Source organism: Alosa pseudoharengus, unplaced genomic scaffold (genome assembly GCF_046254945.1).
Source record: "Alosa pseudoharengus isolate Yale_2024_CS ecotype anadromous, Long Island Sound unplaced genomic scaffold, YU_APseudo_1.1 YU_APseudo_1.1_scf_34, whole genome shotgun sequence".
NCBI lineage: Eukaryota > Metazoa > Chordata > Actinopteri > Clupeiformes > Clupeidae > Alosa > Alosa pseudoharengus.
The window spans coordinates 609,591-629,232 of record NW_027468737.1 but is presented as its reverse complement, the minus strand read 5'-3'; the positions used below and the strand labels follow the sequence as shown (position 1 = coordinate 629,232).

At 42.2% G+C, this 19,642-nt stretch overlaps 1 long non-coding RNA gene across 1 annotated transcript; it reads right to left on the bottom strand.

Annotated features, from left to right (window-relative positions):
- Window positions 1-7,675: 7,675 nt before the first annotated feature.
- LOC143101374 (uncharacterized) lies at window positions 7,676-14,125 on the bottom strand. Its single transcript, XR_012982291.1, has 4 exons — window positions 13,942-14,125; window positions 13,382-13,463; window positions 13,109-13,204; window positions 7,676-8,059 (listed from the first exon to the last, which is right to left on the bottom strand). It is a non-coding gene; the product is annotated as an uncharacterized LOC143101374 (long non-coding RNA).
- Between the last annotated feature and the right edge of the window lie 5,517 nt (window positions 14,126-19,642).

The following is a 19,642-nucleotide window of genomic DNA, read 5'->3' as shown; positions in this document are numbered from 1 at the left end:
GGTCACATGCGTGAATGCAATCCAGGTTCGACCCATTGGTGGCGCTAGAGTGTTGGCCATAGAGTTCTGTAAATTGGTGAGAGTGATCATGGGATGGTTCTGAATCAGTGCGCCGAATTTCATAACTTTAGACCCAGCGGTTCTATTTTCGGCCAAATTTTGACCCGTTGGTGGCGCTAGACGGCTGGGTTTAGAGATCCGTAAATGAGCGTGAGTGGTCAGTGGAGTGTCCCGAAACTTTCTGCCAAAAAATCTGCACTTTTTAGCCAGGCGTTCTATGGGCTGCCATAGACTCCAATGGCAGAAGTATAATAGGAAAAGCTAGTAACTCAATGGGTGCCTTCGCAGCTTCGCTGCTTGGCCCCCAATAATAAATATAGCTGCAAGCAGCAATGCGGGGGCCTAGCAGAGCGCTATAGAGCAGAGCGCAGAGCTAGCACTCAGCAGCAATAGGACAAATTACACCAACGTCTTTGTGCGTTCTCACAATCAGCTACCATGTCCCTCTACCAAGTTTGGACTTCATACACCAAAGTGTTGCTGAGATATGAGCTCACTTTCTTTATTACAGCCCCCCTAGAGGCCAAATAAGACCACTTTCCTTCATGTCCTCACAATCAGCTAATATGTCCATGTAACAAATTTGGACTTCATACACCGAAGTGTTGCTGAGATACGAGCTCATTTCCTGTATTACAGCGCCCCCTATAGAGGCCAAATGATGCCAATTTCCTAGTGTGTCATCATAATCAGGTAACAGGTCCTTATACCAAGTTTGGACTTTGTACACCAAAGCGTTGCTGAGATACAAGCTCACTTCCTGTATTACAGCGCCCCCTATAGAGGGCACATGATGCCAATTTCCTAGTGCGTCCTCACTATCAGATACCAAGTCCCTGTACCAAGTTTGGACTTCATACATTAAAGCATAGCCGAGATGTTAGCCCACTTTCTGTTTGGTGGCTTCATCGCCATATTTGATTGGCTGTCACGGGCAAACAAAAATGAAATTAAAAAATCTGACAAGTATCGTTTGTGCGGCTCGGTCTGAAGATCATCTCCGACAAGTTCTGTGAAAATCGGATGAAATTTGTAACCGCTGAAACTTTTCGTAGAGTTTGGACTAAATCCAATATGGCGAGGTCCAATATGGCGGAAAGTGATAGGTTAGGGGTCGATGAACTCTGTATGGTCCAAGGATTCAGACACTACCTCAATTGTGAATATCAGACAAAAGAGTCAAGGATCACGCGCATGAACGCATGTCCAGCATTGAACTGGTGGTGGCGCTAGTGTGTTCAATGTATATGCACGAAAATTGGTGTGAGTGATTGGGACAGTGTCCTGACTAATGGTCTCGAGTTTAGTTATATAAACTCAAAGCGTCACCTAGATGTTTGTCCACTTCCTGTTTGGCGGCTTCGTCACAATATTTGATTGGCTGTCACGGGCAAATAAAAATGAAATTGAAAAATCTGACAAGTATCGTTTGTGCGGCCCGGGCAGAAGATCATCTCTAACAAGTTTCGTGAAAATCGGAGGAAATTTGTAACCGCTGAAACTTTTCGTAGAGTTTGGACTAAATCCAATATGGCGGAGGTCCAGTATGGCCGAAAGTGACGTAATAGGGGTCAATCAACTCAAGTCAGTCCAGGGATTCCAACGGTGCTTAATTTGTGAAAATCGAACACACCGTTCAATTGTTACATGCGTAAATGTGAGTCCAGATTCGACCTATTGGTGGCGCTAGAGTGTTCGGCATAGAGTTCTGTAAATTGGTGAGAGTGATCATGGGACGGTCCTGAATCAGGGTGCTAAATTTCATAATAATAATGACTTGTGAATACCTTTCAACCCAGCTTTTCAACTTTCGGCCAAACTTTGACCTGTTGGTGGCGCTAGATGGCTGGGTTTAGAGATCTGTAAATTAGCGTTAGTGGTCAGTGGAGTGTCCCGAAACTTTCTGGCAAAAAATCTGAACTTTTTAGCCAGGCGTTCTATGGGCTGCCATAGACTCCAATGGCAGAAGTGTAATAATAATAATAATAATAATAGGAAAAACTACTAACTCAATGGGTGCCTTCGCAGCTTCGCTGCTAGGCCCCCAATAATAGGAAAAACTACTAAAACAATGGGTGCCTTCGCAGCTTCGCTGCTAGGCCCCCAAATATAGCTGCAAGCAGCAATGCGGGGGCCAAGCAGTGCGCTATAGCAGGAATGGCATTGCCATGCCATGAGCAAGCACTCACAGCAAGTTTGATTGCAATTGGATAAAGAATGACTAAGAAATAAGCTCATTTACTTTGTTACAGCGCCCCTAGAGGCCAAATTACACCAATGTCCTTGTGCGTTCTCACAATAAGCTACCATGTCCCTCTACCAAGTTTGGACTTCATACACCAAAGTGTTGCTGAGATGTGATCTCACTTTCTTTATTACAGCACCCCTAGAGGTCAAATGAGACCACTTTCCTTGCATGTCCTCACAATCAGCTAATATGTCCATGTATCAAGTTTGGACTTCATACAACGAAGCGTTGCTGAGATATGAGCCCACTTCTTGTATTACAGCGCCCCCTGTAGAGGCCAAATGATGCCAATTTCCTACTGTGTCCTCACAATGAGGTACCAAGTCCCTGTACCAAGTTTGGACTTCATACATCAAAGCGTTGCTAAGATAGGAGCTCACTTCCTCTATTGCAGCGCCCCCTATAGAGGCCAAATTATTCCAATTTCCTAGTGCGTCATCATAATCAGGTAACAGGTCCTTATACCAAGTTTGGACTTCATACATTAAAGCATAGCCGAGATGTTAGCCCACTTCCTGTTAGGCGGCATCGTCGCCATGTGTGATTGGCTGTCACGGGCAAATAAACTTGAAATTAAAAAATCTGACAAGTATCGTTTTTGAGGCTCGGTCTGAAAATCATCTCCGCCAAGTTCTGTGAAAATCGGATGAAATTTGTAACCGCTGAAACTTTTCGTAGTGTTTGGACCAAATGCAATATGGCGGAGGTCCAATATGGCGGAAAGTGACGGGATAGGGGTCGATGAACTCGGGATGGTCCAAGGATTCAGACGTTACCTCAATTTTGAAAATCAGACAAAAGAGTCAAGGATCACGCGCATGAACGCATGTCCAGCATTAAACTGGTGGTGGCGCTAGTGTGTTCAATGTATATGCATGAAAATTGGTGTGAGTGATTGGGACAGTGTCCTGACTAATGGTATCGAGTTTTGTTATGTTAACTCAAAGCGTCACCTAGATGTTTGTCCACTTCCTGTTTGGCGGCTTCGTCACCATATTTGATTGGCTGTCATGGGCAAATAAAAATGAAATTGAAAAATCTGACTAGTATCGTTTGTGCGGCTCGGGCAGAAGATCATCTCTATCAAGTTTCGTGAAAATCAGAAGAAATTTGTAACCGCTGAAACTTTTCGTAGAGTTTGGACTAAATCCAATATGGCGGAGGTCCAATATGGCGGAAAGTGACGTAATAGGAGTCATTGAATTCAGGTCGGTCCAGTGATTACAGCAGTGCCTGATTTGTGAAAATCGGACCCACCGTTCAATGGTCACATGCGTGAATGCAATCCAGGTTCGACCCATTGGTGGCGCTAGAGTGTTGGCCATAGAGTTCTGTAAATTGGTGAGAGTGATCATGGGATGGTTCTGAATCAGTGCGCCGAATTTCATAACTTTAGACCCAGCGGTTCTATTTTCGGCCAAATTTTGACCCGTTGGTGGCGCTAGACGGCTGGGTTTAGAGATCCGTAAATGAGCGTGAGTGGTCAGTGGAGTGTCCCGAAACTTTCTGCCAAAAAATCTGCACTTTTTAGCCAGGCGTTCTATGGGCTGCCATAGACTCCAATGGCAGAAGTATAATAGGAAAAGCTAGTAACTCAATGGGTGCCTTCGCAGCTTCGCTGCTTGGCCCCCAAATATAGCTGCAAGCAGCAATGCGGGGGCCTAGCAGAGCGCTATAGCAGAAATGGCGTTGCCACGGCATCAGCAAGCACTTACAGCAAGAGGCCAAATTACACCAATGTCTTTGTGCGGTCTCACAATCAGCTACCATGTCCCTCTACCAAGTTTGGACTTCATACACCAAAGTGTTGCTGAGATGTGAGCTCACTTTCATTATTACAGCACCCCTAGAGGCCAAATGAGAACACTTTCCTTCATGTCCTCACAATCAGCTAATATGTCCCTGTACCAAGTTTGGACTTCATACACCAAAGTGTTGCTGAGATACGAGCTCACTTCCTGTATTACAGCGCCCCCTATGGAGGCCAAATGATTCCAATTTCCTAGTGCATCATCATAATCAGGTAACAGGTCCTTATACTAAGTTTGGACTTTGTACACCAAAGCGTTGCTGAGATACAAGCTCACTTCCTGTATTACAGCGCCCCCTATAGAGGCCAAATGATGCCAATTTCTTACCGTGTCCTCACAATCAGATACAAAGTCCCTGTACCAAGTTTGGACTTCATACATTAAAGCATAGCCGAGATGTTAGCCCACTTCCTGTTTGGTGGCTTCATCGCCATATTTGATTGTCTGTCACGGGCAAACAAAAATGAAATAAAAAAATCTGACAAGTATCGTTTGTGCGGCTCGGTCTGAAGATCATCTCTGCCAAGTTCTGTGAAAATCAAATGAAATCTGGGACCGCTGAAACTTTTCGTAGAGTTTAGACCAATTCCAATATGGCGGAGGTCCAATATGGCGGAAAGTGATGGGATAGGAGTCGATGAACTCGGGATGGTCCAAGGATTCAGATGCTACCTCAATTGTGAAAATCAGACAAAAGAGTCAAGGATCACGCGCATGAACGCATGTGCAGCACTAAACTGGTGGTGGCGCTACTGTGTTCAATGTATATGCATGAAAATTGGTGTGAGTGATTGGGACAGTGTCCCGACTAATGGTCTCGAGTTTTGTTATGTTAACTCAAAGCATCACCTAGATGTTTGTCCACTTCCTGTTTGGCGTCCTCGTCACCATATTTGATTGGCTGTCACGGGCAAACAAAAATGAAATTGAAAAATCTGACCAGTATCGTTTGTGCGGCTCGGGCAGAAGATCATCTCCAACAAGTTTCGTGAAAATCTGAGGAAATTTGTAACCGCTGAAACTTTTCGTAGAGTTTGGACTAAATCCAATATGGCGGAGGTCCAGTATGGCCAAAAGTGACGTAATAGGGGTCAATCAACTCAAGTCAGTCCAGGGATTCCAACGGTGCTTAATTTGTGAAAATCGAACACACCGTTCAATTGTTACATGCGTAAATGTGAGTCCAGATTCGACCTATTGGTGGCGCTAGAGTGTTCGGCATAGAGCTTTGTAAATTCGTGAGAGTGATCATGGGACGGTCCTGAATCAGGGCGCTAAATTTCATAATAATAATGACTTGCAAATACCTTTCAACCCAGCTTTTCAACTTTCAGCCAAACTTTGACCTGTTGGTGGCGCTAGACGGCTGGGTTTAGAGGTCCGTAAATGAGTGTGAGTGGTCAGTGGAGTGTCCCGAAACTTTCGACGAAAAAATCTGAACTTTTTAGCCAGGCGTTCTATGGGCTGCCATAGACTCCAATGGCAGAAGTGTAATAATAATAATAATAATAATAGGAAAAACTACTAAAACAATGGGTGCCTTCGCAGCTTCGCTGCTAGGCCCCCAAATATAGCTGCAAGCAGCAATGCGGGGGCCAAGCAGTGCGCTATAGCAGGAATGGCATTGCCATGCCATGAGCAAGCACTCACAGCAAGTTTGATTGCAATTGGATAAAGAATGACTAAGAAATAAGCTCATTTACTTTGTTACAGCGCCCCTAGAGGCCAAATTACACCAATGTCCTTGTGCGTTCTCACAATAAGCTACCATGTCCCTCTACCAAGTTTGGACTTCATACACCAAAGTGTTGCTGAGATGTGATCTCACTTTCTTTATTACAGCACCCCTAGAGGTCAAATGAGACCACTTTCCTTGCATGTCCTCACAATCAGCTAATATGTCCATGTATCAAGTTTGGACTTCATACAACGAAGCGTTGCTGAGATATGAGCCCACTTCTTGTATTACAGCGCCCCCTGTAGAGGCCAAATGATGCCAATTTCCTACTGTGTCCTCACAATGAGGTACCAAGTCCCTGTACCAAGTTTGGACTTCAGACATCAAAGCGTTGCTAAGATAGGAGCTCACTTCCTCTATTGCAGCGCCCCCTATAGAGGCCAAATTATTCCAATTTCCTAGTGCGTCATCATAATCAGGTAACAGGTCCTTATACCAAGTTTGGACTTCATACATTAAAGCATAGCCGAGATGTTAGCCCACTTCCTGTTAGGCGGCATCGTCGCCATGTGTGATTGGCTGTCACGGGCAAATAAACTTGAAATTAAAAAATCTGACAAGTATCGTTTTTGAGGCTCGGTCTGAAAATCATCTCCGCCAAGTTCTGTGAAAATCGGATGAAATTTGTAACCGCTGAAACTTTTCGTAGTGTTTGGACCAAATGCAATATGGCGGAGGTCCAATATGGCGGAAAGTGACGGGATAGGGGTCGATGAACTCGGGATGGTCCAAGGATTCAGACGTTACCTCAATTTTGAAAATCAGACAAAAGAGTCAAGGATCACGCGCATGAACGCATGTCCAGCATTAAACTGGTGGTGGCGCTAGTGTGTTCAATGTATATGCATGAAAATTGGTGTGAGTGATTGGGACAGTGTCCTGACTAATGGTATCGAGTTTTGTTATGTTAACTCAAAGCGTCACCTAGATGTTTGTCCACTTCCTGTTTGGCGGCTTCGTCACCATATTTGATTGGCTGTCATGGGCAAATAAAAATGAAATTGAAAAATCTGACTAGTATCGTTTGTGCGGCTCGGGCAGAAGATCATCTCTATCAAGTTTCGTGAAAATCAGAAGAAATTTGTAACCGCTGAAACTTTTCGTAGAGTTTGGACTAAATCCAATATGGCGGAGGTCCAATATGGCGGAAAGTGACGTAATAGGAGTCATTGAATTCAGGTCGGTCCAGGGATTACAGCAGTGCCTGATTTGTGAAAATCGGACCCACCGTTCAATGGTCACATGCGTGAATGCAATCCAGGTTCGACCCATTGGTGGCGCTAGAGTGTTGGCCATAGAGTTCTGTAAATTGGTGAGAGTGATCATGGGATGGTTCTGAATCAGTGCGCCGAATTTCATAACTTTAGACCCAGCGGTTCTATTTTCGGCCAAATTTTGACCCGTTGGTGGCGCTAGACGGCTGGGTTTAGAGATCCGTAAATGAGCGTGAGTGGTCAGTGGAGTGTCCCGAAACTTTCTGCCAAAAAATCTGCACTTTTTAGCCAGGCGTTCTATGGGCTGCCATAGACTCCAATGGCAGAAGTATAATAGGAAAAGCTAGTAACTCAATGGGTGCCTTCGCAGCTTCGCTGCTTGGCCCCCAATAATAATAATAATAGGAAAAACTACTAAAACAATGGGTGCCTTCGCAGCTTCGCTGCTAGGCCCCCAATAATAGGAAAAACTACTAAAACAATGGGTGCCTTCGCAGCTTCGCTGCTAGGCCCCCAATAATAATAATAGGAAAAACTACTAAAACAATGGGTGCCTTCGCAGCTTCGCTGCTAGGCCCCCAATAATAATATTTTCATAGCACTTTTTAAGACCATAGAGAATGCTCTTGCAGTAGTCCAGTCTGGGGGGGGCATCCAGAAAAAGTCCCGCCACTGGAATGATGTAGAGGACTCTGAGACAGCCATGTGGTGCCTTTGACCAGTGGTCACGATACAGAAGACCCCTGACCAGTCAATGGGCAGTGCTTGACAAACATCATGCGTATAGGAGACAAAATGTTGTAAGCAAAACGATGTAGACACCCATCTATTCTCAGGAGCAGTCCATCTATAACTGGCAGGAACAGCTGCAGAAAAATCCCTGGGCTGTGCTTGGCTCCTTCCTGGGCTGTACTTGGCTCCTTCCTGGCATGTCTGGTCTCACTGTGTCTTTCTGCTTTTGGTGATGAGCCTGACAACAGTTGACAACCTGGAAATTAGAAAGATATAAAACATTTGAATATCGATACCAAGAGACACTACAATCTCCTAACATGCAACATATATAGTCCAAGTCCATAGGTGTCCCTGTGCACAAGCCTTTAGTTATACAGGTGCAGGTGAAGCAGGTAAGTATAATCCAAAAAATGAAAAATCAAAATCACTGCACACTGATCACTATTAATGTTTTTTTATTTGGAGCGAACAATGCGTTTCGCCAAGCGCTTCATCAGGTTCGCTCTGCACCTTCCCCCCAATCCCACAGGTGAATAAATAAGGTACAATGTCACATGACCTTTTTGGGTGCTAATAACATGTCAATCTTTTCTTGTTTTAGTACATTTCTCTACAATTTCTGTAAAATTCATAAACAACATTTGTAAGAATTAGTTCATGTGTTTATAAACAACCTCAATTAGTTCATTTTTAAACATTAACATAATTTGTACATAGTCCAGCATAGACAAAATCCCTAAAATGTCATCATATACTTTATCAAAATTGCAAGCCTGCAAAACCACACTCAAATTTTGTCTTTCAAGTCCATACGGTTCAACTGTATTCAGTTTCTGAATCCAATAGGCCTCCCTTTTTAGCAATTGTTTTACCAAATCACCCCCTCTTAGTTGAGGTTATACCCTTTCAATACCAATGAATCTCAGTGTAGTGGCTGAACCATGGTTTTTGTCCTTGTAATGTCTAGCAATGGCATACTCCATGTTATTATTTCTGATGGAAGCTTTGTGTTCAGCAATTCTTAGTTTCAGATTTCTTTTTTGTTTGGCCTATATACATCAAGCCACAAGGGCACTTTAACTTGTCTCTCTACACTACATGTGTAGAGAGACAATTGATGAATTGTTTAATACCATACTTTTTACCGGAGTAAGGGTGGGTGAATGTTTTGGTGTCCAAAGCATTTGAGCAGTGTGCACACTTGCCACACCTATAGTTACCATAAACTTGTTTAGTCAGCCAATTTTTAACTGGAGGTTCTCGGTACATGGAACTGACTACTAAATCTTTGATACATTTAAGCAATATAAACTATATATTTTATAATAGCCTTTACTCTCTAGATATTATTCAACATGAATTGGGACATGTCCCACCTTCCGCCTACCAACACAACTGCCTGGAAATCAGAATCAGAAAGAACATTTTAAATGTTTTGAGTACCAAGAAAGTAACTACAATCTCAGTGTTTCTTTTGACATGTTCAAACATACAGATGACTAAAGTTCACCTATACAACACAGGCCTATGTCTTGAAAATAGTGCACTAAAGTATTTGAGGAGGGTGGAATAAGTCTTAATTCATGTTAATGGTTTGGGTTAAGTGCTTAAATTAGCTGTGTAGGCCTGAATGTATGTTGGTTCATCAATATGGGTCTATATACACTAGACATAGACCCAAGGTTGGAGATGTCTTAATTCATATTAATTGACATCTACAGGCTTTAAGAAAATATATAGTTTAAGTGGTGGTGGAGGCCAAAATTTATAAGCTGTACAGGAGGTGATCAGCCACACTGGCGCAGACATATTCACTGTGTAGATAAACTTAGGCTATAGAATTATCTATGGGAAAAAGGCCGGGAAAAAGAAAGTGTATCTATTTGCGTATCAACATTTACATCAATTGCTATCTATGCACTACTTATGCTAACAAACACCTGTCCAAGACCAGGTACCTGTCACAAGCACAGAGAGAGAGAGAGAGAGAGAGAGAGAGAGAGAGAGAGAGAGAGAGAGAGAGAATGAGAAGAGAAGAGAACAAACAGGTAGCAGTTGGCGGACCATTTGGCCCTGGGGCCTCATTACTTCCTAACTCTGAAATCCTATCTCAGGCATTACAGAAACATGTTCCCTCACTGCATATAGGAAAACAATCCTATAGGAATTTGCCCATTATAGAACCATCCTAACTCAAGAATTTCCTTACTTAGGAATTCTAACTTAGGATGGCACAGACCCTGTCCTAAATTCAAAATAACTGCCAAAACAACAACACTCACAACAACAACACTCACATCCACACCACTCACAACAACAACACAACCACTCACAACAACACTCACATCCACACCACTCACAACAACAACACAACCACTCACAACAACACTCACAACAACAACACTCACAACAACAACACTCACAACAACAACACTCAGACCAACAACACTCACAACACCAACAACACTCACAACAACAACAACACTCACAACAACAACAACACTCACAACACCAACAACACTCACAACACCAACAACACTCACAACAACAACACTCACAACAACAACACTCACAACAACAACACTCACAACAACAACAACATTCACAACACTCACACCACTCACAACAACAACAACTCACAACAACAACTCACAACAACAACAAAAACAACACTCACAACCACACCACTCACAACAACACTCACAACAACACCAACAACCACAACAACAACACTCACAACAACAACAACATTCACAACAATAACAACACTCAACAGCACTCACAACACTAACAACACTCACAACACCACCAACAACACTCACAACAACAACACTCACAAAGTGCAATGTGCATCTGCCCCAATTCTGAACACTCACAACACCAACAACACCACTCACAACAACAACAGCAACACTCACAACAGCAACAGCAACACTCACAACAGCAACAGCAACACTCGCAACAACAACAACAACAACAACAACAACTCACAACAGCGACAACAACAACGTGTATCTGTCCTAATTCTCAACACTCACAAGAACAACAACAACACTACCAACAACACCAGCTATGTTTTCAATTTCAGAGGGGTATTTACAAAACACGTTTTAAACACGTTTCATCCAGTCCTTCCAGTTGCAGAGTTCGCAGGGGCCTGCACGATAAATCGTTATAAAATCGCGATCTCGATTCACCCGTGCGCAATTTAATTTTTAAATGACTTCGATTCTCATTTCATTTTACGAGCCGACTGCATCACAAACGCTGTTACTTTCTTCTGTGAGTTTTAAAGCGCTCCCAAATGCTGTAATGCTCTCTCTCCCTTTTAAGTTCTCACAAAGGTCAGGGATTCACCCTTAGCCAATGACAAAGCGCCTTTTAGTCACATGTTTCACTGGTGGAGCGAGCACAGTGGCCTAGTTTGGGAAGCCTTCGGGGCTGCAGCGTCGTCCAACTAGTGCGACAGGAAATAAACAAAATTGATGTTGATGAAAACGCAGGTAGCCTAGCAGTGTTGGGGTAACGAGTTAAAGTTACGCACTACAGTAACGAAGGTAACAGAAGTAAGGTAACACATTACAATTCAAATTTCAGTAATTAGTTACAGTTAGTGAATACTAATTCTGGAGGGCACTGTATGTACTATTTTTGGTAGCCTATTGTACTTAAATGGTCAGTATTTTCTTTATTCATTGAAGCCTCTCTATGTTTAGAGGCGCAATGTGCTATAGGTGCCAAAAAATCTATGTTTGGTATTGCAGTTTGCACTGCATTTGCTAATTTGTTTTGTTTTGTCATGGTTTATGTGTGCAATAAACATTAGACTTCATGAAAAAAAAAAATCGTGGCAGAGAATTGTGATTCTAAGCTAAAACATTGTGATTCATATTTTTCCATGAATCGTGCAGGCCTATAGAATAGTGTTAAAAATAAAACTACCCTTGCATTGCATTGCAATAGTTATACTTGTTCCCTGAAGTTGGTAGTAGGCCAGGGGTGGGCAAACTGCGGCCCGCTGGCTGGATCCGGCCCGCCAAGCATTTAATTTGGTTATCAGGCTGCTTACTATTTTTTTTCCTGTGATAGACGATGTTGGTTAGCTTTACTGCAAACTGCTCTCACTCTTCTTAGAGAACGTTTACAATGTCAATGTCAAAACATCATGTAACATAGAGATGATAGGCCCATCTCCTTTGCAGCTGATCTAACTTGAACGTTATGCTACTCCATTTAATTGGGAACGCGTCCGAGCGCTCATGAGAGGGAAAGAGAGCGGCAGGTTCCAGCTGGCTTGTCATTGTTGATAATTGATATCTCCTTCTTATAAGAAACTTTTAAACTGAAATCATATGAAGGCAATAGTAGCTCCCACTACCGACCATTTATAAACTGTGAGAGGGCACAGCCATAGCTACAGCAGTAGCCATAGTGGAGCGGAGCTGGCAGAAGATACAGTAATTGAGAACTAAACATGAATTGTTGTCAAAGCGACAGTGCACAATTTATACATTTGTTAAACAGCATCAATTTAGCAGTATTTAATTAGCAATTAATATTTGCCGGCCAATTTGCAAAATCCCAATGTGGCCTTTGAGCCAAAAAGTTTGCCCACCCCCGTAGTAGGCATATAAGTAACGGCGGATTGATATTACCTAGGCTACTACTAGGTGTCCCGATTGGAGTCGATTGGAGTGCGCTTTTCTGTTTACTTTTCGGCGCAGTACTACTAACCGGAGCAAGTAAAATTCCGAAGAAACTAGTCCCTCAAAATGTAATGCGATCATTGAAATAAAAGGATAGAATAATGTTAGAAATAAAACTATCAACACAGACATTTACATCGATAGTCTGGCGTTATAATTTATTTGGGTGTCACCGGACAGTGGATGGGTACACTACTAACTGGATAGGACCGTTTTTGCTGCCACTGCTACTGAAATATACTGTGAAGCTGTGACGTGCCTCAAGATCTAACGGGCTAATGAGCTGCACCTGAGAGCAGGTCTCCAGCTAAAAGGGCTGCTTCCTCCATTCATACTTTGGGTTTTGGACATGCAACACTGCACTCAGACACATTACAAACACACAACATCCATGCATTACTGATGACTGACTTGGACACACCTCACACTGTTTGTTTGTTTGTTTGTTATTTGGTTAGTTTGGTTAATAAATCCATACTTTAGTTGAAGATCCAACCTCTCGACTCCCTCTTTGGTTGTGGCCTTACCCCTAGGTCATAACAGCAGCCAATGTGAAAAATGTGAGGTAGTACAAAAACAGTGCAAGATGTACTTACCTAGGACGACTGAAGGAATTGCCAAACCAAAGACATGGGTCTAGTGCGAGAGGGTGGGGGTAGAAAGGAGTGTAGAAGTCCAACACATCGGACCAGCTTTAAAAAGGAAAAAACAATCTTAATATAATAAAAGCTCAGTTAGAATCAATTCATAAGCATATTTGTTTGTGATACGTTCTACCTCTAAATGTAAGCTTACACAAAGGGAGATGACAGTATTTTTTCCGGCTTTCAGTTTTTCTGAACATGCTAGCGAATGTGTAATTTACATACCGGCTGGCTGTGCCTCTTAAATCACGAAACAATGAATGTCCAGTTCAAGTCAAGTTAGGTCCTCCACAGGATGCCACCTTATCTGAAAGAGATGAAAAGGACGCACCAAAAACAATTACTACGTGTAATTATTCTCCTTTATTCAGTTATAAGTGCACTGCCTTGTGAATCATATATTTTATTGGGGTCCAGTGCATTATTGATAAGTTCAAAACAAGCACCTTAACAGCTGAAAACAACAATTATGCAGACAAGGTGGGCTAACAGTGAACGAGGTGGCAATCAGTTTACAATTTGTGCAACGATTGTAATCACACCACATTGTCTCCTGCTACTAAAATTAGCTTATCATAATGGTATCCCATAGTCAATTTAGAGCTGCTTTGTTTGTAAACATAAATGTAGCATTGGCTAGCTTGTTAGCTCTCCATGTAGGTCTGTGTAAAATCACAACCCTCCCTTCAATTACTTCACTGGTATCGCTTTCTTGGCATAGTAACGTGCATAAGTAACGACTCGGGATCAAAATGAACAATGTTTTTTTTTTAAGTACTACTTACGAAAACATTGATGGTCGCGAAACAAAAGCCCACTGCTACGTTTGTTATGTCCGCCATTTTTAAATCTGCCGCGATGAGGGAACGGAAATACGCACCAGACACAGTTGTCTGCTGAACGAATCACATTGCGACTTTTCGCATACTAATTAGTCTGGAGTCTTTCTACCAATCATTGTCATTTGGGGTTCTGTCCCATGGTTAAAGGAACACGCCACCCAATGTCAGTAGTAATATATGTTCTTACCTTAACTTTCACGAGTTGAGTCATACCTCTCCCGTGTCCGTACGTGCACTCAAACGCTCTGGTGCGCGGCTGGACTGTGTTAGCATGTTGCTATGCTAGCGGGCTTTGACGGCAACTAAGCGTAGAAGTAATCAAAAACATCCACGTTTTACCGACTTAAATACAGTTGCACGAGTAGTTGATAGAAATGCTACGGCCACGCAACATGAAACGTGGCGATTTTCCAAGCGAATAAACCGGAGAACTACAATGTGTGGCGCAATAGCACTTGGGAGTACTTCAGACCTAGCGTAGTAGTATTGTTAACACCTAATTGTAGATCCTATCCACCATAGAGTTTAGAATCCATGCTGGATCGACCCTCAGCCTCTCCCTCCCCTCTGAGCGAGAGAGAGGCACACACACTAGAGATGCGCTGATGGGCTATTATTTCAACCATAACTTTGCATAGCAAAACTTATCATCCATCAGCCATCCATCAACACCAACGTTTTTTGACCAATTTTCGAAACGGCACCCGCCCACCATCCACTGGTTGTTTTAATGTAGGCTATATGGGTGATGCAGCGCTGCTGACGTGAGGCTAGAAAGCCCTTGCCTGTTCTAGGAAGACTGATCCAATGCAGCAAATATATTAAAAGGCTAAAGTCGTACATTGGCTATGTTGTAGCCTATCCCCATATATCAGCAGCAAACTCAGTCTCTGTCTCGCAAAACAGTCTCCAAATAAAACGCACATCGGCCTGTTGCCTTTTCTGCCAGCTTGTGAAAATATATCGTCCAAAATGCTTGATTGCATTGCATTCTCCACATTTTTAGCTACATTTTCATGTACCACATCAGCATTTTTGTTCGGTGAATCTTTTGTAAATTGCTTTACAATTACCGTCGGGCCTATAGGCCTATTGCCTGGCTTGCCTCAGCTTCGGTCACGTCCTTTTACAATTTTATCATTGTAATAAAAAACGCAATTTGCCACATAATTTCAACATGCTCCTGGCCTACTAATTAATGCCTATTGTACTTTATTTTTTGCAAAAAGAAAGAAATCCTTGATAAAATAACAAGTCATTCACATTATAGGCTACTTTACACACTGTTATGTCAGGGTGACTGAAAGCCTGTTCTGAAGACCAGGCGCGCCTGCAGGTGTACGTCCGTACGCACTGTGCGTACCATCAAGCTACTCAACAACAGAAAATTTCCCTTGTGTGTGTGTGTGCTCACACCAAATTGGCCTACCATACCTTCCCAACTATGCACAGTATCCCTTTAGCTGCATGCCATTAGGCTATTTACCATTTTCTATTACGTAAAGTTAGTGAACACGTTATCAAAATTAACGTGCACGCATTTTGTTTGAGCAGGAGAGAGAATACGCACGCAGACACGCAATAGGCTACTTGCTGTTTTCTTTTACTCGGCTATCTACATATGGTTATCAGCACACAATGTTGAGCTAATTCACTAACTCAATACTCAATACAAAAGTTTAAACAACGAAAACAGAAAGGATGGAGGCAGCAAAGCTAGGAGTTATTCCAGATGGGCAAGAACAAGGTAGGCAATTGGTGTGCTTGTCAGAACGTTAGACTGCAACAAAGCCAGACGTCACGTTACGCTAGAACAAAACTAAAGGTAACTTTATCAAGTTGTCCAAATGAATAGGTCATTGTAGACATTGTCGTTGTATTATTGCATGTGGATGTTTTATGCTATGTAGGCTACTTTTTTGCTGACCAATGCACGGACCTAAAACGGACAAATATTGTTCACGAGTGATTATTTTTTTTTGCGGGGGGGGGGGTATGGGTGTGCGTACCATAGCATTAATTCCTGCAGGCGCCCCTGCTGAAGAGTCCCATTCATTTTGACTGCACGAGCGCGTCTTTTTCAGACAGACAGCGCAATTCATTTCAAAGCAATTTACAAAAGATTCACTGAACAAAAATGCTGATGTGGTACATGAAAATGTAGCTAAAAATGTGGAGAATGCAATGCAATCAAGCATTTTGGACGATATATTGTCACAAGCTGGCAGTATAGGCAACAGGCCGATGTGCGTTTTATTTGGAGACTGTTTTGCGAGACAGAGACTGAGTTTGCTGCTGATATTCTGGGGATAGGCTACAACATAGCCAATGTACGACTTTAGCCTTTTAATATATTTGCTGCATTGGATCAGTCTTCCTAGAACAGGCAAGGGCTTTCTAGCCTCACGTCAGCAGCGCTGCATCACCCATATAGCCTACATTAAAACAACCAGCGGATGGTGGGCGGGTGCCGTTTCGAAGATTGGTCAAAAAACTTTGGTGTTGATGGATGGCTGATGGATGATAAGTTTTGCTATGCAGTTATGGTTGAAATAATAGCCCATCAGCGCATCTCTAGTGTGTGTGCCTCTCTCTCGCTCAGAGGGGAGGAAGAGGCTGAGGGTCGATCCAGCATGGATTCTAAACTCTGTGGTGGATAGGATCTACAATTAGGTGTTAACAATACTACTACGCTAGGTCGAAGTACTCCCAAGTGCTATTGCGCCACACATTGTAGTTCTCCGGTTTATTCGCTTGGAAAATCGCCACGTTTCATGTTGCGTGGCCGTAGCATTTCTATCAACTACTCGTGCAACTGTATTTAAGTCGGTAAAACGTGGATGTTTTTGATTACTTCTACGCTTAGTTGCCGTCAAAGCCCGCTAGCATAGCAACATGCTAACACAGTCCAGCCGCGCACCAGAGCGTTTGAGTGCACGTACGGACACGGGAGAGGTATGACTCAACTCGTGAAAGTTAAGGTAAGAACATATATTACTACTGACATTGGGTGGCGTGTTCCTTTAAGGACTGCTTTATGCCTCGATGCGTGCCAGTTGGCGGGAGTACGGAACAGCGTAAATTAAACAAGCTTTTTGTATGTTGAGTGTTTGTACTTGAGAATATCGACTGGGATAACTTAATAATGTATGTAAATGAAAAAACACACAATTTTATTGTAATTTGAACAAATGCAGATTCATTTCAAACAATAAATTTTCATGTAAAGATACAAACTGAGATTTGTATTGTTAATTTCACAGATTTAATTTATGTTATATCTACACATGCTCAGAAACACTTTTTTCAGTGTAGTGAATGTGTGTGTGTTGTCTGTATGCTACTGAGACCTTGAATTTCCCCTGGGGATCAATAAAGTATATCTATCTATCTATCTATCTATCTATCTATCTATCTAAATCGCTGTGTGATTTCAATCAATCATTCACACTGGACAACAAAATGCAAAATATAGTTCTCAAAATGAGCATTTTTGCTATGTCTGTTCCATTTCTGGTATCAGAAAAAACTGAAAAGTCTAAATGAACTGAAAAATAATTGTATTCATTCTTCCCAAGATTTAACTGTCATTGACATGTAAGACTTACAGTAACAAGACAAATTTAATTTACAGTACTGTAACTACAACTATTTTTCATCAACATAGACCTACAATTAACAATGTTTGTACTGTTTTCTTCACCAAATAGGCTATACAATAATTTCTCTAAAAGTGCCTTAGATCCATAGCCTACTTGCAAATAGCAACACAGAACAGACATGGCATCTCTTAAGATTGATTGCTGATTGAAGAATTGTGCAAAGGAGAAAAACTGTAAAAGCTTTATTCTCTTATTTCTTGCCCCCCCCCCTACACACACTCCATCATCTTCTTCAATGTTTAATGGTGGATTGCTTTTATGTTTAATGTTAACCAATGGCACAAAATACTGAATTAAATGAAGCTGCTGGTTAATCAGCTGTGATTTAAAAAAAAAAACAATAAAATACTATTATTCAAATAAGTTCTTGATATGGAGTGATGAAGGATGGCGTAACAGGTAAAGGTGTTAGGGGGTTATAGCTGGTCATGCCGACAGATTCCGGATCGCTTCCCCCTACAGACCTTGCGAAAACTTTGTTAATTAAGGGTAGATCATTTCATTTCTACTTTTAATCATCGTATGCTATTAATAAGTTCATCCATGTTCAAGTATGAAGCATGAATGTTAGGCCTACTGGAGGCGATATTTGAGTAACGTTTTTTTGTGCAAAGAACGCACGTCTTTCATAAATCGATTTCTGAGCAATCAATGTCAACCAATTCAGTACATTCAGTGTGGACAGTGCCTTGTATGTCGGACGTAAGGAGCTTTTTGTAAGAAGACTCTTAAGGGACAGTTCGGGAACCAAGACTATAAAGGTAAACAACGTTGGTAAGGTTTACCTTTGGAGTCTTCGTAGCTCGCTAAGAGTGAACGTGATCAGGAAATAGGCCCCAGGATGACAAGCTAGCATGGGCCTGATGATTTGTGAGCCAGAGTTTAAATAGCAAAAGCCAAGACATGTAAGAGATCATCTCCCATCTCTGATTGTATTTCAAGCTGTGAAAAGAGTCTCAGTTGTCAACTGCTCCACTTTTGTTTTCACTGTAGCTTTTGTCTTGATAGTGAGGATTCACTTGATATGCAGCTTCCCATGGCACCATGATCAACACTGAACTGCCTGATTGCAATATAAAGTGCTGTGTATTCATAAGTCATGTCACTGTGTTTGTGTAGCAGTCCAGACATGTTTCATCATCAACAGTGAGATTCCCTTTTTAGCAGACATTGGCTTCACACTCCGTCTGCAGGAGAGTGGGGGTGTGGTCAGAGCCCTGTCTGCAGGAGAGTGGGGGCGTGACCAGAGCTGTACAGCTGGTTTGAACTCTATCTACAGCTCTGGATGTGGTGTGTATTTTGCACCATCTAGTGGTCCATGGAAACCTTTAGTTTTCAGGGATCTTACCTCACTGAAGCAAAGAGTTACTTCTATATTATTTGCCTGAAGTGGGAGACATCAACTCCACAACTCCTTCCTCAAAAAGGCACAACAGAGGAGTCACTTCCTGCATTCCAGAGAAGTTCACAGTTTACAGTTGCTAAATATTTACTGACTGCTGCATTCCTTCAGCAAAAACTGTTCTTAAAAGCACTTCAAGCTAGCGCTCCCAAACAATCCCAAAAGCTGACAAAAACGCCCTCCTCACAGTTGTTTTATTATGACACTGCAGGGTTGTCTGCTGTCTGGATTCAATCTGCCAAGAACAAGAATGCAAGAACACATTGCCATTGGCTGTGGGTCTGTTTCATTCACAGCTAATAAAATTTAAGACAGTGCTGATGTAATCCAAAGTATTCAGTATTCAGATGTTACTCATCGTGAGTAAAAAGGGACAAAAACACACAGTGGATCGACCAGAGAAGTCACATGACCTTAACCCTGGTGAAGTATTGAGAAAGCAACATGTAGGAGATCCTTCAGGGAGGAAAAGACATTTCTACAGATTACAAAATGCGGCTACAGTTGGCTGATCTGTCTGTCCATATGGATGTGGTGTATTAGCACCACCTAATGGTGAAAGAGTTATTTACAACACCAG